General features: G+C 46.3%; 1 long non-coding RNA gene across 1 annotated transcript; it reads left to right on the forward strand.

Moving 5' to 3' along the window:
• The first annotated feature begins 10,331 nt into the window (after window positions 1-10,331).
• Window positions 10,332-12,443, forward strand: LOC130258696 (uncharacterized). Its single transcript, XR_008841533.1, has 2 exons — window positions 10,332-10,528; window positions 12,070-12,443. It is a non-coding gene; the product is annotated as an uncharacterized LOC130258696 (long non-coding RNA).
• Window positions 12,444-21,399: the final 8,956 nt, after the last annotated feature.

A 21,399-nucleotide genomic window follows, 5' to 3' on the forward strand; every position in this document is an offset into this window, starting at 1 on the left:
ATTCCAGGATTTTGATTTCCTGTTGCCCAAGGGTGTCTTCTGCAGCCAAATGCTGATGAACTGGGGCAAAGACCAAGATTTTAGAGGCAGTGAGGTGGAAACCCCTCCAAAAAAGGTTCTTCCCTCCCACCCGAGCACGTGGATCCTCAGCTTACACACACATGAACATGCTTTTCTTCTGGATGTGATTTGCTTTTGATTTGTTTTCATCCCTTTAAAACCTCCAAAACTGGGGTAAAAATAAGGACACTGAACTGAGACATGGGTGGGGACATGGGGTAACATAGACATGGTGGGACACAGACAGGGAGAGTGACATGGGGACACATGGACATGGACGGGGATGTGGCCATTTGTGGGGACAGGGGGACGTGGGCATGGATGGAGATGGGGGGGGACAGTGACAGGGATGGAAACATGGTGGGGACACAGCCATGGGTGAGGACACGGTGGGACATGGTCAGTGACATGTGGGGACATGGCCACGGTTGGTGCCATGGGGGGAACTTGCAGGGGCTGTGGGAGATGCTGTGTTTGAGGGAGTTGAGGGTTCCTGGGAGGCACTTGGGGCTTGTTGGGGGCTTTGGGGACCCCAGGTCGAGCGGCTCCAGCTGCACTGGGAGACCCTGGCAGAGGTTCTAGGGCAGCTGCTCAAGGACCCCCTGCCCTGGAGCCCCAGCCGGGCGTTGGGCTCCTGGAAGGGAATGAATATCCTTGTCCTGAGGAGGGAAATCCCAGCACCCCCAGGGTGTCAGGGGCAGCTGAGAGTCCACGAGAGGGAGGGGAAAGCAAGACAGAATTGTCCACTTCCAGAACTGCACCCCAAAAATCCCAAACCTCAGGCATTCCTCCCAGGAAAAAACGGCAAGGAGGTGACTGAATTGTGAGATAGGGTGTATGGGACCTCCAGAGTAAGGTGGAGGCATGTGGAACCCCCAAAACCAAGCATGTGGGATGGGGGTGGTGGAATGGGGGTCAATGGGGAAGGGTGGAAGAGCATGGGAAAAGAGAAGCTGAATAAGAATATGCCGTAAGTGCCTTAAGTGCATTAAAAACCCTAAAATCTAGTTAAAAGTTCAGAAACTTAGCCCCAGACTGTCCTAGGTTATAATGTAAAGATGTGCCCAAAAGTATGTATTATATCACCATCTGTTGAAACCTGGCGGGGCAGTGATCCTTATCTCTGGAGGAGATATCATCTGTTAATGGGCCATTGAGTCCTACTCCATGACTGATAAAGTTATATCATCCCATTGGGAGATGCTCCAGCCAGGGGAAGAAGCCAAGCATTTCCTACCTATATAGAAACTAAGATTTGGAACACCAAGGCAGCCTTTACATACTGGTTTCCAGTGGACAAGAGCTTCCAGACCTTTCTAAGTGATCACTGCTTCAACAAGACCACTTCATCTAGACTGCTACCACCACCCTAACTAGCAGGGTGTCAGGTTGTATTCTGACTCTGTCAGTGGTTTTCTTTTGTACTATTGCATATATTTTATTTTTTGTCTTTTTCTTTTTAAAATTGTATTTCTGACTTGGAGTCCGTCAATGATTTTGCTTTCAAACCAGTACACAGACATAAAGAAAACATAGTAAGAACATTGCTAACATTTTCTAGATAGAACAGATAAAACAATTCACAGGAATAAACAGAACTGCGTAAATTATGACCCTACTTTTGTACCCTAGAACGAAGATTCTGGTAGGTTTAGAAGGAATGTTTTAGGTTCATGGTTTTAGCTCATGGATGATTTACAATAAAAATCTCTGTAATGGGGTGAAAGACCACCATATTCATCACCACCCGGAAAAAGAAGAAGAAATACCAGGCTGCTTCTTCTTCTATCCAGGACTCTATGCCAAAAGCCTTTAGCCTGGACTTTAATATTCTTTCTCTTTGAGACTGATGTACTTCTGCAATAAACAACCTTACCACAACCAACAAATGCTCTTGTCTCTTTGAAGACCCAGAGCCATGAATAATTCGACAAGAGCCACGTGAATTCCCCCTCCCAGTAATTCATCCTTCAGGATTGCAATGTGCTCCAAAACCTCCTCAGGATCTCCCCAAGCTCTTGATCCCAACGTGTGGCTGTCTCATGACAGAAGCCATCCCAGCCATCCTACCACTCCCAAACACAGCCCCGTTCTTGGCAGGGCAAAGCTGCTGCCAGGGGAATCGGTGTGTGCAGGGGATCCTTTATTCCCCTCGTGCAGCTCCAAGTTCCTGAGGGCAAAGTCCTGGTTTCTAGGGTTGTGCCTCCCCCCAGATTTATGTTTAATACCCAAGTGCAGCAAGCCTGTGCCCTGCGGCAGAAGCCGGGACAGCCCCAGGAGATGTGTTAATGCCTGGCGCTGCCCAGGAGGGACTGATGGGAGGGGAGTTCATAAGGAACCCCCGCGGCCCTCACTGTGCACGGGAAGGGAAGGTTTTTTAGTGCCTGGGATCGATTTTCAGGGGCTTCTATGTAGGAGAATAGATTGTGGGAAATCAGGAATGGGGCTGCGGGTGAGGCTCTTCCCCAGTAGGGTGCAGGTGTGTAAGACAGGTGAACATCATTAAAGGAAAAGGAGCGTGGAATGCTGATTTGTACTGACCAATCACAAAAGAGTAAAAGGACACATGGGTGTTATGTATATGGAGAGAGAGTATAAGAAGTTGCACTGGGGGGTAATAAAGTGCTGCTATTTGAAATTATTCAGTTGTGTGTCCTCTGTCATTTCTGGGCTCTGAGAGGGGAGTGGTGGCAGCAGGACCCGCGGGGGGATGGCTGGGGCTGAAAATTTTGTGGTGGCCCCAGCACTGTGCCCAAGTGCTGAGCGGAGCTGGTTGGGAACAACCAGCTCATCTCAGCCACTAAAGGCCGCTTCCCTGGCTCCAGTTGCTGCCACCACTGGGCCCCGCTGCGGTCCCACAGAGTCACCGCTCGTCTCGCAGCTCAAGGGACTCGATCCGGGCCACGCACTGCCCATCCCTCGCTGCGGCTCTTTCAGTGACACGGAGCGGTTGAGACCCCCCGGTGCTGCCTCAGGGTGGCTCTTTTAGTGTCAGGGAGCGGTCACTACTGGTGCAGGTTCTTTCATTATTTTTTATTCTATTTTCTACTGCTTGCTGCTCTCAGTGCAGCTCTTCCACTGGACATGGACAGTGGGAACCGTCCGTGCTGCTCTTTTCTTGTATTTTATGCTATTATCTATATTTAATTCTATTCATATGTATTACCCGCCCCGGAAATGCCTTTCTGACCACAACCGACCTTGCCCATCCTGCGAGGTGGCTCTTCAGTGACACCGGGTCACTAGGTCCTGCCTGGTCCTGGCCCAGGTCTCACTGCATCCTGGCGTCCCAGTCTGCCGCAGTCCATCCCAGGTCCCTTCCTGCTGGCAGCCACAGCTCCTCCCCTTGACCTCGGGCCTGGCCGGGACCCCTCACTCCGTTCCCATGTTGATTTTGGGGATCATGTCTCCCCCCCACCAGCCCTGTGGTCACTCTGCCCCATCCGGCTGCTCCCAGTGTTCCTAATAAATCTTCCCAATTCTCCCCGGTCCTGATTTTTAGGGGCCTTTGGGAAGGGACTTGGGGAGAACCTCTCGGGGTGGAGCCGTGACTGGGAGGTGCAGAACAGGGCCCAGGATGTAATGGGAACTGGGACACCGCGTGTCCCCCCATGTCACTCCACTCTGGGATGGCATTAGTAGGCACCTGAACCCCAGCACGGAACCCAGCGAACCCCAAAAGGCACAGGGAACCCTCCCCCCACTCAGGGAGTCCCAAAACTCACAGAAAAATTTCCCACCAAAATACCCCGCGTAAAGCAGCCAATCAGAGCAGACGCTGATTAAATTTAACCCAATCAGAGCGAGCGGTGCAGATGACTCCCCAGTTGCCAGGCAGTGCCCAGAGCCAACCGCGCCCCCCCTCGCCCCAGCGTCCGTGGGTGTCAGGGTCCACACCACATGCAGAGTCCTGATAGGTTCTTTTAGGGATCTCAAAGTGCAAAAGACACAGCAGGGGACAAAACCAGTTTACTTTTGCAAAAGATGCACTTTTATTTAGTGCCAACAAAATGCGATAGAGGGACAGAGAGAGAGAGAGACAGAGAGAGAGAAAAGGGGTTGGGATTATAGCTACCAAGACGGGCAGACAATCTTCGTGGAAGCAGCTGATAGATGTCCGTTGCCGTCCAGGGAGATCTCAGGGGTCTTCAGTTTGAGGGTATCTTTTATAGTCTTTTCCAAGGCGTTGGGTGACTGGCCAAAAGGGGGGAAGATTTATGGACTATTGTATGTGGAGATCGTTGCTCAAAGAAGCAGGTGGAAACAGGATGGTGCACAAGTGGCCTGCGTGGGAGCAGTGCACCATGGCAAGCTCCAGGCCCACAGCCTGTGTAGGAGCAGCGCACCATGGCAAGCGCCAGGCACACCAACAGTCCTTGTGACCAGTTCTGCAGCAAGTAGTCTGCGTAAGAGCAACATACCATGACCAGTCCATTGTTCTCACACCTGAGGGAGCAGATCGGCCCTGGTTGGGATGGGCACCAACTGAGAACAGTCACTTGGCATTCTTCTCTTCCCTGGCCAGTGCCTTTAAACTGCAGTTCTTTAGGCCTCAGGCGAGGGTCGTTGGGCAGAACAAACGAGAGGCTCTTAGATGGACTCTTACACCACCCCGTGACCAACGAGCGTCGCTGAGGAACTCCAGCAGTGTGATGTTGTGACGATGTAGCATCTTCAGGACCCGTCATTGGTAGCATATCCCGGAAAACAGGGACAGAAAAATCAGGGATCAGAGAGAGAGAGGGAAAGAGGAAAGGAAAAGGAAAGAAATAGACACAAAGATAATAAATCAAAATAATCACAAGAAATTGATTGAAAAACAATTTTTCATAACAAATTGAAAAACAATTTTTCGAACAATCAAAATTAATCAATAAAATAACTTTCAGATAACAATAAAGCAAATTAATATTGATTATAATATGTTTCTAAACATAATTAAAGCTAATAATAATACCAATCATAACAAGCAACAAACAATTCTAATCAATCTGCTATTACAGGCTTAACTTTTACTGCTCGCTTAATTTGTCTGGTGTCAATAACTTTAGGGGTATCTTTAGCAGATGGAGTAATGATCAGACTATGTGCTTCCATTATTGATGCTAATTGTGTCAACTGTTTTATTATTCTCCAATTCAGGATGTATAGAATGGCTGACAAAACAAAACCCATCAAAACCAAAATCAAAAGCACAACAATGGGGTGACACACTTTGTTTAGGATGCCGGTAGCAGTAGGTGACCACCCAAAAAGAGTATCCCACCACCTGGGTTCAGCATCCCTTGTTACCCTTTCTAAAACCCGATGTATCTCTTTCACATCATGATGAACAGTCATCAGCGTCTTCTGTCCATTTTTCTTGATCTTTTCTAAGATTCCAATTAAGTCCTGGTGAAGCAACAATTGTTTAATCAGAGTGATGTTCATCCCAATGGGAGCAGGTGCTAATTGGTGAATCAGTGTAAAATTGGATTGCAAAAGGTGATAAGACATAACTGGGACAGTATAGGAAAAGTCACAGCCCATAATTGTGGTAAAATTACAAACACAAAGATTTGAATGATTCTTTACATTCACTGCTACATTTTCTACAAACACTAAGTTACAAACAGTTCTTACACACACACATCCATTACCTATGTACACCAGCATTGCTGCAGGAGTCTCATCAGGATGTATTTCAAAATGACAGATATTTTGCTCTGTGTCTAAACAGATGTCTTGGGCCACAATGGCATTGCTTTCACAAATGAAAACCTGTTGCTCCCGAACAACACAAGATTACAAATTAACAGTTTGCTATTTCTCACCAATTTGGCGGGCCCATTCCCTATGCTCGAAAGGATAGAGAATAGCTCCATCATGATTCAATCCTAATGCAATGATGGGGTATATCAAATGCACTGAAGCATTGCGTATTGTCAGCACAAAGGCTGTGGCTGTATTTGTACTGGGGTTATAGGTAAAATTTACCAAATTCCACCAGGACTGAAACTTCCTTTCAAAATCATTAGCATTGTCTCAAATTATTGTCCGGATTTCAGTGGGGAAAATACCTTCTTCCCCTTCCCTTATAATTGAGGCAACAACTGTTTGCATCCAAAGCTGTGCCTGGACACAGCTGAGGGCTGGGGAAAAGTTGTTTTGAGCAGCACCAAGAGTGTCAATTATCAATTTGTGATCATTTACATTTGCCTTTTCCCAATCTGGTAAAATATTTGATAACAACCACTGTTGCGTCCCCAGGGCTGTCAAAGAGGACTGCAGAGGTTGTTTCAATTTGGTCAGGTCTCTGGTGGTGGCAACCAATTTGTTCATTAATACCTCTGAATCAATGCTATTTAGAATTCCCAATCCTGTTCCCACAACACCGATTATGTCTCTTGCCATGCGTTTTCTGGAAGGAGTCCATTTCCACAGCCAGGTGGTCCACCCCTGAAATGAAGTTTGTAAAAATGGTGAACATTTTGGCTGAATTTCCGAAACATTGTTCTGCATCAATAATTTAACTTGTTTAAGGGACCATGCCGGATTAAACAATATTTGTTGTTGTCCAGTTTTTTTAATTATGTAAGGCCCAATTTCAAAAATCTTTGACTTCAGCACAACCGGTGGTTGGGTAATGGGTGTTGTAGGCATTACAACGTTGATATCCAATTCTCCCCAGTATTTAGTATTGTTTTCACCACATATCACCTTGTGAGAGAATTGCACATCAGTTAGGTTCAACCAAGAATTCTGATTTTGAGTCTCACAGTGTAAAACACGGCCATGAGGTCCTATACCAGAGCTGTGTATGGTTTCAACAAGAGATCCAACAATTAACTCACATCGGATGGCAATATCAGAGCCTTGTATTAGTGTAAATGGGGGAAAAACTTTATTTTTGCTTTCAGCACTAGGGGAAACTGCATATCAGGGTGTATGATTACTGCAGTTAACACAGGTTTTGCTACAGCATTTATTTTGAACTTGTAAGTCAAACCTTGTAAGCCTGACGGATCTGTTGGGTCATTTTGCCAATTACATGTCACATAGGTTGGTTTGGTTAAGGTAAAATTGTACCAGAAGTCGGTAGGTTCATGCTTACAAAGTTTCGACATTGTTGGTGCTGGGGTCTAGGGTGTAATTATCAACATTATCCTGCCAACAGCACAACAAAAAAGGGGTTTGCTGTTTGCATCCCCATGCTGTAGTGGGACAAAGAGACTTTGTAATGTTGGGGTGCAAACTACTTGTTATGTTTGGTTCCAAAAGGTTTCCAGTAACTGCAATGGATGTGGCTTTCTCATGGGAAGCTCCTTCTACCTTTCTGCATCCTACCTCAATTTTTTCACCAATTGTCCCGGTTAACATCCGGACCCAGTCCTTTCGATCCCAGTCCCAGTCATTTTGATGGTATACCTCTGAGTCATGCAACACTAAGGTCGCTAGGTTTGGGCGACGACCTCCAGGGTAGGATCCTTGAGCACTGGTGTAGCTGATGGTAGCTTGGGTCCATGGCCATTCAGCTGGGCTTTGGCCATGCAGGTATGGTAGGATGTAGAGGAGTATGATTAATGTTAACATGGTTATCTGGCTTTCATGTCATTTGAAGTGTCCCTCGGAGTTCACCCGTTAAAATGATGGAATAATCCAACGGGTATTTATCCGATGTTGTTTTCCCACAGCATCGGATGCTACCCAAGGAATTTATTCAAAGGAGTTTTCAGCACAAGTGGTACCTCTCCTACCATAGGGAGGTCTACTAAGACAGGTTGTCCAGGATAATGAGCTATATTCTTAGGATTATCAGGTCCTTTTAATGAAGGAGTTGTGGTTGGGGCTTTGGGGCAAAAAGCATTGATTTTCGGGCACCCATTCACCCCCCATCTTTCATTTACACCTTGAACGGCTTTAGGCAACCGTCCATCCCAGTTTCCTTCCTGTGGTTTTAGAAGCCGTTTCAGGAGACCATTGATCCTTTCTGCGATTCCGTTGGCTTGAGGGTAGTAAGGGGTGTGGAAAACCCATTTTATTCCTTCACTTTGTGCCCAGTCTTGCACTACTTTAGCAGTAAAGTGGGATCCATTATCAGATTGAATTTCTTGTGGTTTTGGGAAGGTCCCAAACCATATCTGCAATGCTTTAACAGTATTTTCTCCTGTAGCCCTTTTGAAGGCCTCGGCCTGTACTAACCCTGACATTATCTCATCTCCCACTAACACAAAATGTTTTCCTCCTGATCTCTTAAAGGGACCAATATAATCTATTTGCCATGCATCCCATAAGCCTTTCCCTCCTCTCAAGTGTAATGGGTCATCCTCTAAAGGGTGTCTCTCCAGCCGTTTGCGACACTGCTCGCAGGCTGATAACACAAGTTTTACACATTTCTCTGGTAACAAGCCAACCTTGAGCATGAGATTCTTTATACAAATCTTTTGCACCTGTGTGCTGTCTTTTTCTATGTAACCACTCCAGCAACCATTCCCAATCTTCAATAATTTCTTCCCTTTTCAGGGGGCTTAATCTTGCTAATTCATCAGCTCTGTTATTCCATTCTCCTGCTGGATTCCCGTCTGTCTGGTGAGAGGCTACCCACCCCACAGCAAAATTTCCCTGACTTGCAATTTGTGAAATGTCTTGCCATTTTTCTTTCTGCCACACTGGAATCCAATTAACTTCCCATTCATTCTGTTGCCAAAAGGTCAACCACTCTGTACATCCTTTAAAAACAGCATATGAATTAGTGTAAATACAAACAAAGGAAGTATTTTGTTTTTCCTTTTGGAAAACACTCCAAATAGCTATAAGCTCTCCAATTTGGGCACTGCCTTCCTCTTCTGTAATGATCTGCTCACCGGAGGAAGTGTGTAAGGCTACAGCTTTATATTTCCACACCTTTCCTTCTCTTTTGGCTGAAGCATCAGTAAACCAAGCATTCGCTGTCTGCTCAGGGGAGAAGGGAGGGGCTACCTTGATTACTGAAGCTGGTTTTTCTTGGCTGCTATTCAAGTTCTCTGTTTCTTGTATTGACAAATTTTTTACAGCACCTTCAGTGATTGAGAAAATGTGACAGTAGTGTTCTATTTGAGCATACCATTTTCTCACAGAGGCCCGCTGAGCAACCCCTTCTGGAGGAGGGGTCCCAGAGGTAACTGTTTTAATTACTTTAAAAGGACCTCTCAATACAATTGGCTGTTGTCTTGTGATTTTTTTCTACTTCTATAAGAGCCAGGCTAACAACAAACAATCCTTTCTCCCAGATTGTGTATCTTTTTTCAGCATCTTTAAAGCTACGGGAGTAAAAGCTAACAGGTCTTATTGGGCCTTCAGGCCCTCTCTGCCGTATGTGTACAGACAACCCTGAAGAAGCGAAACCTCATTCTACCTGGAAAGGATCTGTTGGGTGAATAGAGCCTAGAGCCTGATGGGCTGTTGCTTCAAAAATCAGTAATTGTAATGCTTCCTCCTGGGCTGGGCTCCAGTCCCATTTCACCCCCTTTCTTAACAGGTTATAAAGAGGCCTAGCAATAATTGAAAAGTCTGGAATGTGTTTTCTCCAAAATACTAATAATCCTAAAGCTTGTTGGAGTTCCTTTCTGGATTCAGTCATTTTAATCTGATCTAAGGAGGTTAAAGTGTCAGGGGGAATACATGTCATTCCACCCTTCCAGAAAATCCCCAAAAATTTGACTTCCTGTGAGGGTTTCTGTATTTTTTCTAAAGGAATCTGCAAACCAAGGCTTTCTAGGTGGGAAATTATTTTCTGTTGCACATCCCCCACTTCTTCTTTTTCTTCTCCTCCAACAATACATCATCTATGTGTTGGTACACAGCTACAGTGTCAGGTTTGGGTATGGTTTCTAGCTCTTGGGCTAAGGCATGGTGGGCTAAGGTGGGAGAGTGTCGGTACCCTTGAGGTAACCTAGTAAATGTGTATTGTTGTCCTTCCCATGTGAAAGCAAAGCGATCCCTGTTTTCTGGCTGTATAGGTATCATAAAAAACATATCTTTTACATGAATCACAGCCATAAAGGTATGAGCCTTTTCTTGAATTGATATTATTAATTCAGCTAAGTTTGGAACTTCTGCTGTGAAGGGATCTGTGTTAGAATTCAGGCGGCGATAATCAATTGTCAGTCTCCACTTTCCATTAGGTTTTTTCACTGGCCAAATTGGAGAATTAAAAGGACTGTGAGTATTGATAATTACTCCTTGATCTTTCAATTCTTGAATCACTGGCTTAATGCCTTCCTTAGCACCAGAGGGCAAAGGGTGTTGTTTTACAGAAGTGATTTTACTGAATGGTAGGGAAGGTGCGGTTTGGAGCAGTCTGATGTTAAGGCGAGGAGCTCCAAAGGACCACAAAAAACCGTCTGGGTCTTCCCACTGTTTTCCTGCGAGTACATCCAGTCCTAGCAAACTGTCTGGGATATCTCCAATAACCATTTGAACAACTACTGGGCTGTGATCCCCAGGCAATGTGAGTTTTACCAAAGTAATGCTCATAGGTTCTGCAGTTCCTAGAGCATTTATGACACAGCATCATCTTTTGCTAGGGACAACCCCACACTTTTGAGCATCTTGATTTTTTAAAGCACTTATCTGAGCCCCGGTGTCAACAATGAAAGTTATTAGTGCATGTTTGGGGCCAACTATTGCAGTGATCAACAGGTCACCCGTTCTTGGGTCTTTTGTGAGCTTTCTTAAAAACAGGTAATCTCCGTCCCTGCGCCCACAAGTTAGAGACGGAGTTTCTAGTTTAACTGGGGCTGGTTTGTTTTATTTTTCTGAAGCTGAGGGAGAAGTGACTGTGTTTCGTGTGATTCGTTACCTGGCACCAGTTGTGGTTGCAATGCCTCATTGTCTAGTATTTGTGTAGGGGAAATTTTTGGCTTATTGCCCAAGGCTTGTTTTTTGGTTTGCTGCTGAAAGCTTGTGAAGGGGGTGCACTGGGTTGCAAGTTGGATGTATTTAGTACTACAGGTTTGGGGCAGTGCCAGTTGGAAATTATTTTAGCTAATTTTTCGGACGACAAGCCGTCCATTACTTCTCGTGGCACTCCCCTTGTAAGTCCTAAGGACCACAGTTTCTGTCGGCTAGTAAGATTTTTGTGGACTGGCTTTCCCCTTTCTTGCTTTTCATTAGGGGAGACAATATGTCTGACCCCTCTAGTTTTCTCGAGTCTGTCTTCTGGAAGTTTGATTGGCCCATATTTTCTGTTATAATTAATCAATTCCTCTGCGACTTCCCCCCATGTCCAAACTTTATGATCAGTATCCGTGCTTGAGGGTTGGGCAGGAGTCACAGTTGGCGTAAAGCCAGGGCTTTCAGTAGAACTGGTTTCACTGCTTGAACGTCGTCGCCCAAGAAATCTATCAAGTCTGTCTACAGGAGCCATAGATGCTATTGTCTTTTGAATAAGAATTGCTGTTGGTTTAAGAGATTCAGGGAGACCTCTAATTAAAGGTGTCATAATTTCAGGCTTTACCGGCAATTGCATTGGTGACTCATAGCCAGGGTTCAATTTTCGTTCATGTATCATTTGCAAGCAGGCAGCTTTATGGATATTTTCTAAGAGTTGGTCTGGGGTGCCAGTTATGGCTAGAGGATCACCTCTTTCTAGGGGGCTAAGTCCCCCAGCCCAATAGGCTGCACGCTGTGTCAGAGACCATGAAACACGATTGTTTCCAGTTGTTAAAAATACTCCAGGCCCCCAGTAACCACTGGCTTCTTGTTCACTTAATTTAATTTGATCACCTCCGGTGAGTGAAACTCTAAAAACATACTCGGTCTCAGATTCTTGGGGGAGACGTGAGTATTCTTTTTTTAATTTGGCCAATTCAGTAGCAGTGTATGGTATTTCTTTGGAGGTTATGTGGGGGTCAAAATCTTCTTCGTTCAGGTACCTGTATTCTGTTTTAACAGAGCAGCAATTTTCCCCACAATTTTGTATGTGTGCCAATTCTTTCTGGGGGTATATCTGCTTTATATGATGCGTTTCCTTTTCTTCTGTCTCCTTAGGTTTATCTGCATGCTGTGAGGCATGGGAGAGCTGCAACAAATAGTTGCGGTTTCTTTCTTGCTCTAATTGGTTTTGCAAAATTTCTACGTGATTTCTTTCTTGCACTAATTGGTTTTGTAAAGTTTCTACATGATCTGCTTCCTGCTCTAATAGTTTTTGCACGGCTTCTACCAAGTCTTGCAAAGAGTCTATAACTGCCTTTTCTTCACTCACTCGTCTGAAACGAGCTTGCACAGCTGCTGAGAGACAAGCACCTAGAACTGTGCAAAGTGTGGTTTTATTATTCTTTCTCAGTTTGAATTTGGTTTCATGTTGCAAAGAATGTATTCTATCAATCACATTTTCTAAATTACACCAGTTATTGTATGCCCAATCTTCTCCCCCTTGGGAGGGTCTGGCTTTGTACTTAGCTAGCAAAGCATAAAAAGCATTTTTATCTTCTTCAGACATTTTTACAAAGGGACTAAAACCACTCTCAGGGAGGCACACTTAAAATTACACAAAAAGCACAGCTAAAACTGTGTTTCCCTTCTCGTCCCTGGAGCGGGTGAAGAGACCACACTACTTGGGAGGTACTACCTTAGTTACAAAACAGCTTGTCTCTTCGCAATCCCAAGTAGTCAACAACAAAACAACAAACACCCAGCCTTTCGCTGAGGAAAATCACCTTTCTTCCCTGCCTGGGTTAGGGGTCCAAAACAAGAAAACACCCAGCCTTTTGCTGAGGACAACCCCTTTCTTCCCTGCTTGGGTTAGGGGTCCAAAACAACAAACACCCAGCCTTTCGCTGAGGACAATCCCCTTTCTTCCCTGCCTGGGTTAGGGGATCAAAAACTGCCTGGGAGGTTCTCTCCTCAACTACAACAAGCAGCTCAACAACACATACACATCAAAAACACAAGTCCCATCTTTTGGACAGTTGAGATCCTTTACAAAAAATTCTCTGATAACTGAAATGGAGTTGATTCTCCACCTGGGTCTGTGTGCAGATTGTGGGAAGAACCCAATACCACCTCCCTTGCTTTCCAACACTGTTCAGTCCTTACGGTACTGACAGGCTGGGTGCGGCTGAAATGGCACAGGTCTTCCCTTGGTACAAAGTGCACAGAGAACCCCCAACTCCTCCAGTATCAGGGAATCTGAATTGCCGACTACACCAATTAAATGTCAGGGTCCACACCACATGCAGAGTCCTGATAGGTTCTTTTAGGGATCTCAAAGCGCAAAAGACACAGCAGGGGACAAAAGCAGTTTACTTTTGCAAAAGATGCACTTTTATTTAGTGCCAACAAAATGCGATAGAGGGACAGAGAGAGAGAGAGACAGAGAGAAAAAAGGGGTTGGGATTATAGCTACCAAGACGGGCAGACGATCTTCGTGGAAGCAGCCGATAGATGTCCGTTGCCATCCGGGGAGATCTCAGGGGTCTTCAGTTTGAGGGTATCTTTTATAGTCTTTTCCAAGGCATCGGGTGACTGGCCAAAAGGGGGGAAGATTTATGGACTATTGTATGTGGAGATTGTTGCTCAAAGAAGCAGGTGGAAACAGGACGGTGCGCAAATGGCCTGCGTGGGAGCAGTGCATCATGGCATGCTCCAGGCCCACAGCCTGCGTGGGAGCAGTGCATCATGGGAAGATCCAGGCCCACAGCCTGTGTAGGAGCAGCGCACCATGGCAAGCTCCAGGCACACCAACAGTCCTTGTGAGCAGTTCTGCATCAAGCAGTCTGTGCAAGAGCAACACACAATGACCAGTCCATTGTTCTCACACCTGAGGGAGCAGATCAGCCCTGGTTGGGATGGGCACCAACTGAGAACAGTCACTTGGCATTCTTCTCTTCCCTGGCCAGTGCCTTTAAACTGCAGTTCTTTAGGCCTCAGGCGAGGGTCGTTGGGCAGAACAAACGAGAGGCTCTTAGATGGACTCTTACAGCGGGGAGCAGGAGAAGGGATGGCGGAGGAGGAGGAAGGGACAGCAGAAGGGATGGGGGAGGAGGAGGAAGGGGTGTGAGAAGGGATGGAAGAGGAGGAGAACGGATGAGGAAGAGGCGGGAGAAGGGATGGAGGAGGAAGGATGGGGAAGGATTGGGAGAAAGGCCACCGGGGGCACTGGGAGAGAGAGAATACACTGGGATCAGCTGCGGGGAACTGGGAGAGATGGGAGAGGGCTGGTGTGGCACTGAAAGGAACTGGAAATGAATTTGGTGAGAGTAGGGGAACACTGTTGTCACGAACCCCAAAACAGGACTCCGTAGTCAGTCAAAAAAGCGCTTTATTCAATCACAAAGTTTGTCTTTTTATACTCTTATTCGAATAGTAGCATTCTTGTTACAATGAATTCTATTGGTTACATACAAAAAGTCTTTCTGTATACTAACATATAATTGGCTATTCTAAGATAAGCTATTTTTACTTTCACGATTGAGCAAGATTCTCTTTGAAGTTCCATGCTATTGCAATCAATCAAGATCCTGTCTCCTCCAGATGTCTTCTTCTTTGTTCTTTGAGCAAGACCATAAGGTTTTATGATCTTTGTTTTTTCCTGCCTTAGCAGTCCAAGGGCACTCTGGCCTTGCCAGTTTGAGTCAAGGCAGTTTACGGTAAATTGGAGCAAGAGTCAGAGCAGCTGCAAGGCCTCCAACACACTGTGGGAGAGAGAAGTAAACTGGGGCAATGGGAGAGAGGGTGGAGGTCTGGGAAACCATGGAGAGGGATTGAGGTGTGCTAGGAGGAACTGGGATTGAATTTGAGATAGCCTGGAATAAACTGGGAGCGAGGTCGGGGTGTCTAGAACGGCTGAGAAGATTGCAGGGTGCTGGGGAGGGTTCAGGGAGTCCTAGTGGTCACTGGGAGGGAGTTTGAGGATGCTGGGTGTGACTGGGAGGGATTTGAGTGAGCCTGAGTGCACTGGAAAAAGATCAGGGATTTTAACGTAGGGGCTGGAATGAGGGTTGTGCTGAAAAGAGGGCTCTGCCCAACGGGGGTCACTGGGGATCATCCAACACTGATCCTCCCATGGGGGATGGAGCTGGAGCAGAGCAGGAAGCTTTTCCCACACTCAGGGCATTCATAGGGCCCCAGTGTGGATGCGCCAGTGGACAGTGAGGGTGGAGTTGTGCTTGAATCCCTTCCTGGAGTCGGGGCAGCGGAAGGGCCTCTCCTCTGTGTGAATCCGCTCATGTAAGAGGAGATGGGAGCTGGTCTGAAACCTCTTATCACACACAGGGCACTTGTAGGGCCTCTCCCAGTATGGATGCGCTGGTGGTTTTTCAGGTTGGAGCTGACACCAAAGCTCTTCCCACATTCCAAGCAGGTCTAGGACCATTCTCCAATGTGGATCACCACGGGCTGGATCAGATCGTGGCTGTCTCTGAATCCTTTCCCACACTCATATGGCTTTTCCCCAGTGTGGATCACCTTGTGTTACCTTAGGTGGCCCTTGTGTCTGAAGGTCTTCCCACATTTCCCATACTTGTAGGGCTTCACCCCAGTGTGGATCCTCTGGTGCTGCATCAGCCTGGAGCTGCAGCTGAAACCCTTCCTACATTCCAAGCACTTGCGGGGCTTCTCCTCTCCATGAGGCTTCTACACCAGCTCTGAGCTCTGCCTGGATCTCTATGTGCCTTATCGGCTCACGAGGGTCTTTCCTCCGTGCAGCTCCCTGGGCTGTGTTTGCAGCCCCTCATCCCGAGGGATCTCTGGGGCTTTTCCTCCTGGTCCATCTCTAAATCCCTTGTGAATGAAAAATCCTGGTTTGGAAAAAAAAACAAGAGGAGAGGGTCTTGGGCTGGGAGTTCCTCCTTGCCCAAGTGCAACTCAGAAAGACATTGGACATATTGTTTGTATAAGAAACACCAAGACTCAGCCCAAAAATCCTCCAAACATCACAACACAGATGAGAAACCCACCAGAAAAAAAAGATTTGGCAAAAGCCACCAACATTTAGCCTAATAAAGCTCAAAAACAGCAAGATTGATCCCTGTGAAAATCATGGATCCCTCTCTCTGGTCACCTGCTGCATGTGATTGGGGGACAATACTCCTAGGGCCTGGGAGAGGCTGCAGATATAGGGAGGGTTGGAACCTCATGCTCCTTCAAGTTTCTGCTCCTCCTCTTGCATCCGTACACTTTATCACATTCCTCTTCCTCCCACTCTTGCCCCTTCTCCTGCACAACCTCACCTTTTCCTCCCACATGAAGTGTATGACCATTTGAATCGGAATTTTTTTTGTATATACGTGGGTGACTCTAAGTGATGGCAAAATTTCAGTATGGGGTTTTCAGTGTTCCCCATTAGAATGGACTTTGCAAAACAGGAAGAGCTTTTAAGGTGGCACTTTAACAGATAAAATGTTAAGAGAATATTGTCATTAGGAAAAAAAAAAGCAGATTGTGGGGGGTGCCACATATGAGTCATCCAATGGCTGCTCTGGAAGAGAAGCAGGGGTTACAGACACCCAGGAGAGGAGCTTTAGAAATGCAAATTAACACTGGGGCAAAGTGTGGACAACTGCACAAGGTTCTCCTTGCCTGGGGGAGGAATTGGGCTGATTCCCTCTGGCCCTCACCCCAAGCTCTGCCTGCTTGCACAGATGCAATTTGCACAGCTAAAGGCAGAGCCCATAGAGAGGATATCTGACTGCAACAGAAATTGGTTAAACACCAAAGGGAAACAGCAAATGGAGAATGTTGTGAAAACTTTACTAAAAAAACTGGGGGGGAATCATCCCTCTCCCCACTCCAACATGTGCTGTCACTGCCTGTGTTATATAGGGTGTATTAGAGCACTGGGGTGTTTTTGCTAGCTCAGAGAAATCAGTTGGGAATCCAAATATTTGATGATTTCATTAGGGAAAAGTGGTCAATTGATGCAGCCCTGGCTGGAGGGAGTGCCCAAAAATGGAGAAAACATGAACAGACACCAGAACAAATCCTACAAATCCACGGACCAGCCCCTGAAAACCTTAATGAATTCATATCAGGAGATAGAAAATTCACCCATAATTTGAGTAGCATAATTAGGTTAAAAACAAAATATTATCAGCATTATTACTATTATGATTAATATGAATACTATTATTAATATTATTATTATTATCCTTACTATTGCTATTATTATTATTACTATGTACTAAAGAATATATTATCAGTCCTTAAAATAACAATCAATTGGCCACCTCCAGCTCCTGCCGAGCAATCCAGGGAAACGAAGAAGGAGACATTTCACTATTAACAGAAGGAGGAGGAGTTTGTGGAAAACTGAATTACTCAAACTGCTGTTTGCAAATACACGATAACTGAAAAGTGGTGAAACAGATAACAAAGGAAACAAGAAAGCAGATGGTGTACTAGTCCAAACGAGGAAAGGATGGCAATGGAACACGTTTTGGTGGTTATTGGCAGACCATGGCTTAAACAAATGCCGTTCCTCCTCTGATGTGCTGCAGCAGCTCTCATCTTTTTCCTATGCACCACACCTTGCTGAGTGCAGTTCATTAAGCAGGTGAGCAAGGGGATGCAGGTGGCAGCCAGGCCTCATGATCCAGAAATGGCTACAAAAGGACAGGGAATGAGGGCACTGAGAATAATCCCAAAATCAAAGAGGAACCAGGAAGAAAAAACAGAACCAATGAGTAAATATGTTTGGAGATAGAGGCTGGAACTTGTCCATGAGGAAGCAATGGAAGAAATCTTCAGTTTCAGAAAATGTTACTAATTAACACGGACTGCTACTTAGCCAGGATCCTGTTCAATTCTTGAACTTCGGGAAAGAGAAACACTTAACAGAGCCATGAAAATCGGATGTTATACTAAAGGAGGTGTGCATATTAAGGAGGACATGCAGCAGGCGGATCGGGAAATCTGAACCTTCTAAGTGCCTCAGCCAGTGGGGAAAGGGAGAGGGAGATGCAGCCGAGAAAATGAGGATAAAAAGGAGGCTGCGTTTTAGAGACCGCATGGCAAATGCCGCATGGCCTCTCCCTTTGTTCATCAATCAAGTCACTTTTACAGGACTCCTCTGTCTCCTTTGGGCACACAAAACTCTGGCCACGTGAATTTTCCGGCGCACTCCCGGGGCTTCTCTCAAACATCCCTTGCCCGGCCCAGGCTCCTGTCGGGACTCCACATGGGTCCCGGCTCCATCCAAAACTCACCACCAGCTCCCACCGCCCTCAGCTCCTGTTAACCCCGAGCTCCCGGCGGTTCAGGGCAGCAGCGGCTCCTTGGCCCGATGCCCGGGCCGGGCCCAGCGCGGAAGCCGCTCCTCAGGCGAGGTTTCCGAGAAATGGTGGAGCTTTAGGAAAGGGAGGGGAGCACGTGCCGTGTGCAGAGCCCGCTCCTCGCAGCGATTGGCTCATTTTGCCATCACTCCTCGTTCTCGTGCGCTGATTTGGCAGAGTGGAGACAAACCCGGCCCCGGGGCCAAAGGCGCCATTGTGACAGCGTCTGTGCGGGCCCGGGAGCGGCTGCAGCGGCCGAAGACCAGTGAGGCGGCGGTGGAGCTCGGAGGCGGCCCCAGCGGAGGTGGGAGCCGCGCGCGGTTCTGCAGGGTTCAGGACTCGTTGTGGGCAGAGGGCGTGGCAGGGGGCTCTGGCAGGTTCGTTGTGCCGTGTCCGACCCGTGTTCCCCTGTGCTGAGGGCGCTGCGGGAGAGGCTGCCCGCGGTCTCCTTCCCGCTGAGGCCTCGGCAGGAGCCGGTTCCGGAGCAGCGACTCACCGCACTCCAGCCGCTGCCGCTCCCGAGCCCGCACAGGCGCTCCGGAAATGGCGCCTTTGCTGTGGCACGATTACCGTGGGGGCGGCACCTTGACCGGGCTTGTGTCCGTTCTGCCCAATCAGTGTGCGAAACCGAAGAGTAACGGCAGAATCAGCCAATTGCCGCGAGGGGCGGGCTCTGCACACGGCACGCTCTCCCCTCCCTTTCCCCGAGCTCCGCCATTTCTCGGAAACCTCGCCTGAGTAGCGGCTCCTGCGCTGGGCACGGCCCGGGCATTGGGCTAAGGAGCCGCTGCTGCCCTGAACCGCCGAGATCTCGGTGTGAGCAGGAGCTGAGGGCGGTGGGAGCTGGTGGTGAGTTTGGGATGGAGCCGGGACCCACCTGCAGCCTTTGCAGGAGCCCGGGCCGGAGCACAGGATGCCTGTGAGAGGTCAAAATCTCTCAGTCATTTCCGATTGTAATATATAATGTAATTTAATTTGTGTAAAGTTGTAAATTAAAGTAAAATAATCAATGTGTGTATGAGTAAAGTAATAATAAACTTAAAAACCAAAAGCTGCAAAGGGAGGAACAGGAGTTGCTTAATCACAACATTGTAACTTCCAACAAAAGCTGAAGAGCTGGGTTAGCAAGACAATATACCTAGCCGTGGTAAAGATGGCTCTCTCCAGAAAGCACCCAAAAGATAAGAGCCCGATAAGCACCCACAATTAAGGTCATCAGAGCCATCAAGAAAAATACATCTGATTGCCCGTTTCCAGTAAACCAAAATCTGCAAGTTACATCTCAATTCCATCTTCCTGTAAACCTAAACTTGCCTTCATCAGAATTCATCATCTCCCAGGATATAGTTTTGTCCGGTTCAACGCAGTGAAAGAAAACTACATGAATATGCTAAACTACAAGAGAAGACAAAGACCTCTGCTCCGGGCAAGAAAAGACTGTATAAAAACTGGACTAACCAAAGATGTTTCGTGAACACTTGGGGATTCGGAGCGATAAAGTTCGAATCATTGTGTGTTCACCCGATGCCGACCCCGGGCTCGGCATTGTCCTTTTTGATTGTGGCTATCAAGGACTGTGTTTCGGTTGCAAAATAAATATCACTTATTTTAATCATATTTAATTTGGCTCGATATCATTTTTATCTATAACACCTCCTCACCCTGGGCAGGGAACAGGACACATAAAGAAAGGTTCGAGGGTCTGGATAAGGGTAGGGACATTTGGTTGCGGGCACAACACTTGACTTTGGGAAATTATTTTATCATCAGACAAATCAGAGCACGACAATCAAAAAATTTTCCTCACTTCTTTTGTGGTCTTTGGAGATCCCAGGCTTAGTATTCCAGAGACTCTATTAGGATCCAATTTCTTTTTCCCTTTACTTAGCCAATGTCCTAAGTATTTTACTTCTGGTTTTATGAATTGTAATTTAGCTTTGGATACCTTCAAACCCTGTTGTCCCAAAAAGGTGAAAAGTTTTATAGTCCCATTTCTAGTAGGTTTCTCATCTATTCCTGCTATTAAGAGATCATCTACATATTATAACAATTTGACCCCTTCTGGTGGCTCAAAAGATTGTATCGATTCTTCTAGGGCTTGCCCAAAGAGATTGGGGGATTCTGTAAAGACCTGAGGCTATACTTTCTCCCGCAATTGTTTTCTGCCTTTATCAGAGTCTTCCTGTTCAAAGGCAAAATAATCTACTACTTTTGCTAATGGGTATGCTCAGAAGGCATCTTTTAGATCTATTACACTATACTAAGTGTAGTCAGGGGACAGCTGATTTAAGAGAGTGTAAGGGTTTGCTACTACAGGAAATTTGGTAATAGTTTCTTGGTTTATAGCCCTCAAATCTTGTACCAATCTGTAATTCCTGACTGTCTTTTTGACAAGCAAGATAGGAGTATTATGTGGGGACGTATGTGGTTCTAAAGTGCCTTGTTGCAAAAAGTTTTCTATGACAGGCTTAAGGCCCCATCTCCCTTCCAGTGATATTGGGCATTGACAAACTCGAACAGGCAAGTTTGGGTCAGTGATTTTCACTTTGGTAGGTTTTATTTTTAACTTTCCTATTTCCCAAGGGGTATACCACACCTCAGGACATATTTGTTCCTTATCCTTTTGGTTTAAGGAATAAATTTTAAGTTGCCCTTTGGACACTTCAGTTTTCAAATCCAATGCTATTATTAAATCTCTCCCCAATAAATTATTTTCTGCCTCTGACAGTAGCAGCAGATCATTTAATTCAATTTTGCTCTGGGTCTCAATTTGCGTATTTTTAGTAACAGGCACCCGAGATGGTTCACCTTTCTACCAACCATGAGTGCTAGGTTTACACCTTTTTGATAGACGTTTAATTGTGGATTTTTCAGCTCCTGTATCTACTAAAAATTCTACCTCCTCTCCCTGAGGACTGATTCTAAATTTTATCAAGGACTCTTTGGATGGTAAGGTCCCCAATACATACAGCCCCTGATACCCCTATTCGTCCCCCTGGAACATATTCTCATTCCGTATCCTCTCTTTATGATTTTTCTTTAGATGGCCTTTGTATAACTCCCCTGTGTCCCAGCATCTTAGTATTATTCCCAAAGGGCTGCCTGGTGG

Source organism: Oenanthe melanoleuca, chromosome 13 (genome assembly GCF_029582105.1).
Source record: "Oenanthe melanoleuca isolate GR-GAL-2019-014 chromosome 13, OMel1.0, whole genome shotgun sequence".
NCBI lineage: Eukaryota > Metazoa > Chordata > Aves > Passeriformes > Muscicapidae > Oenanthe > Oenanthe melanoleuca.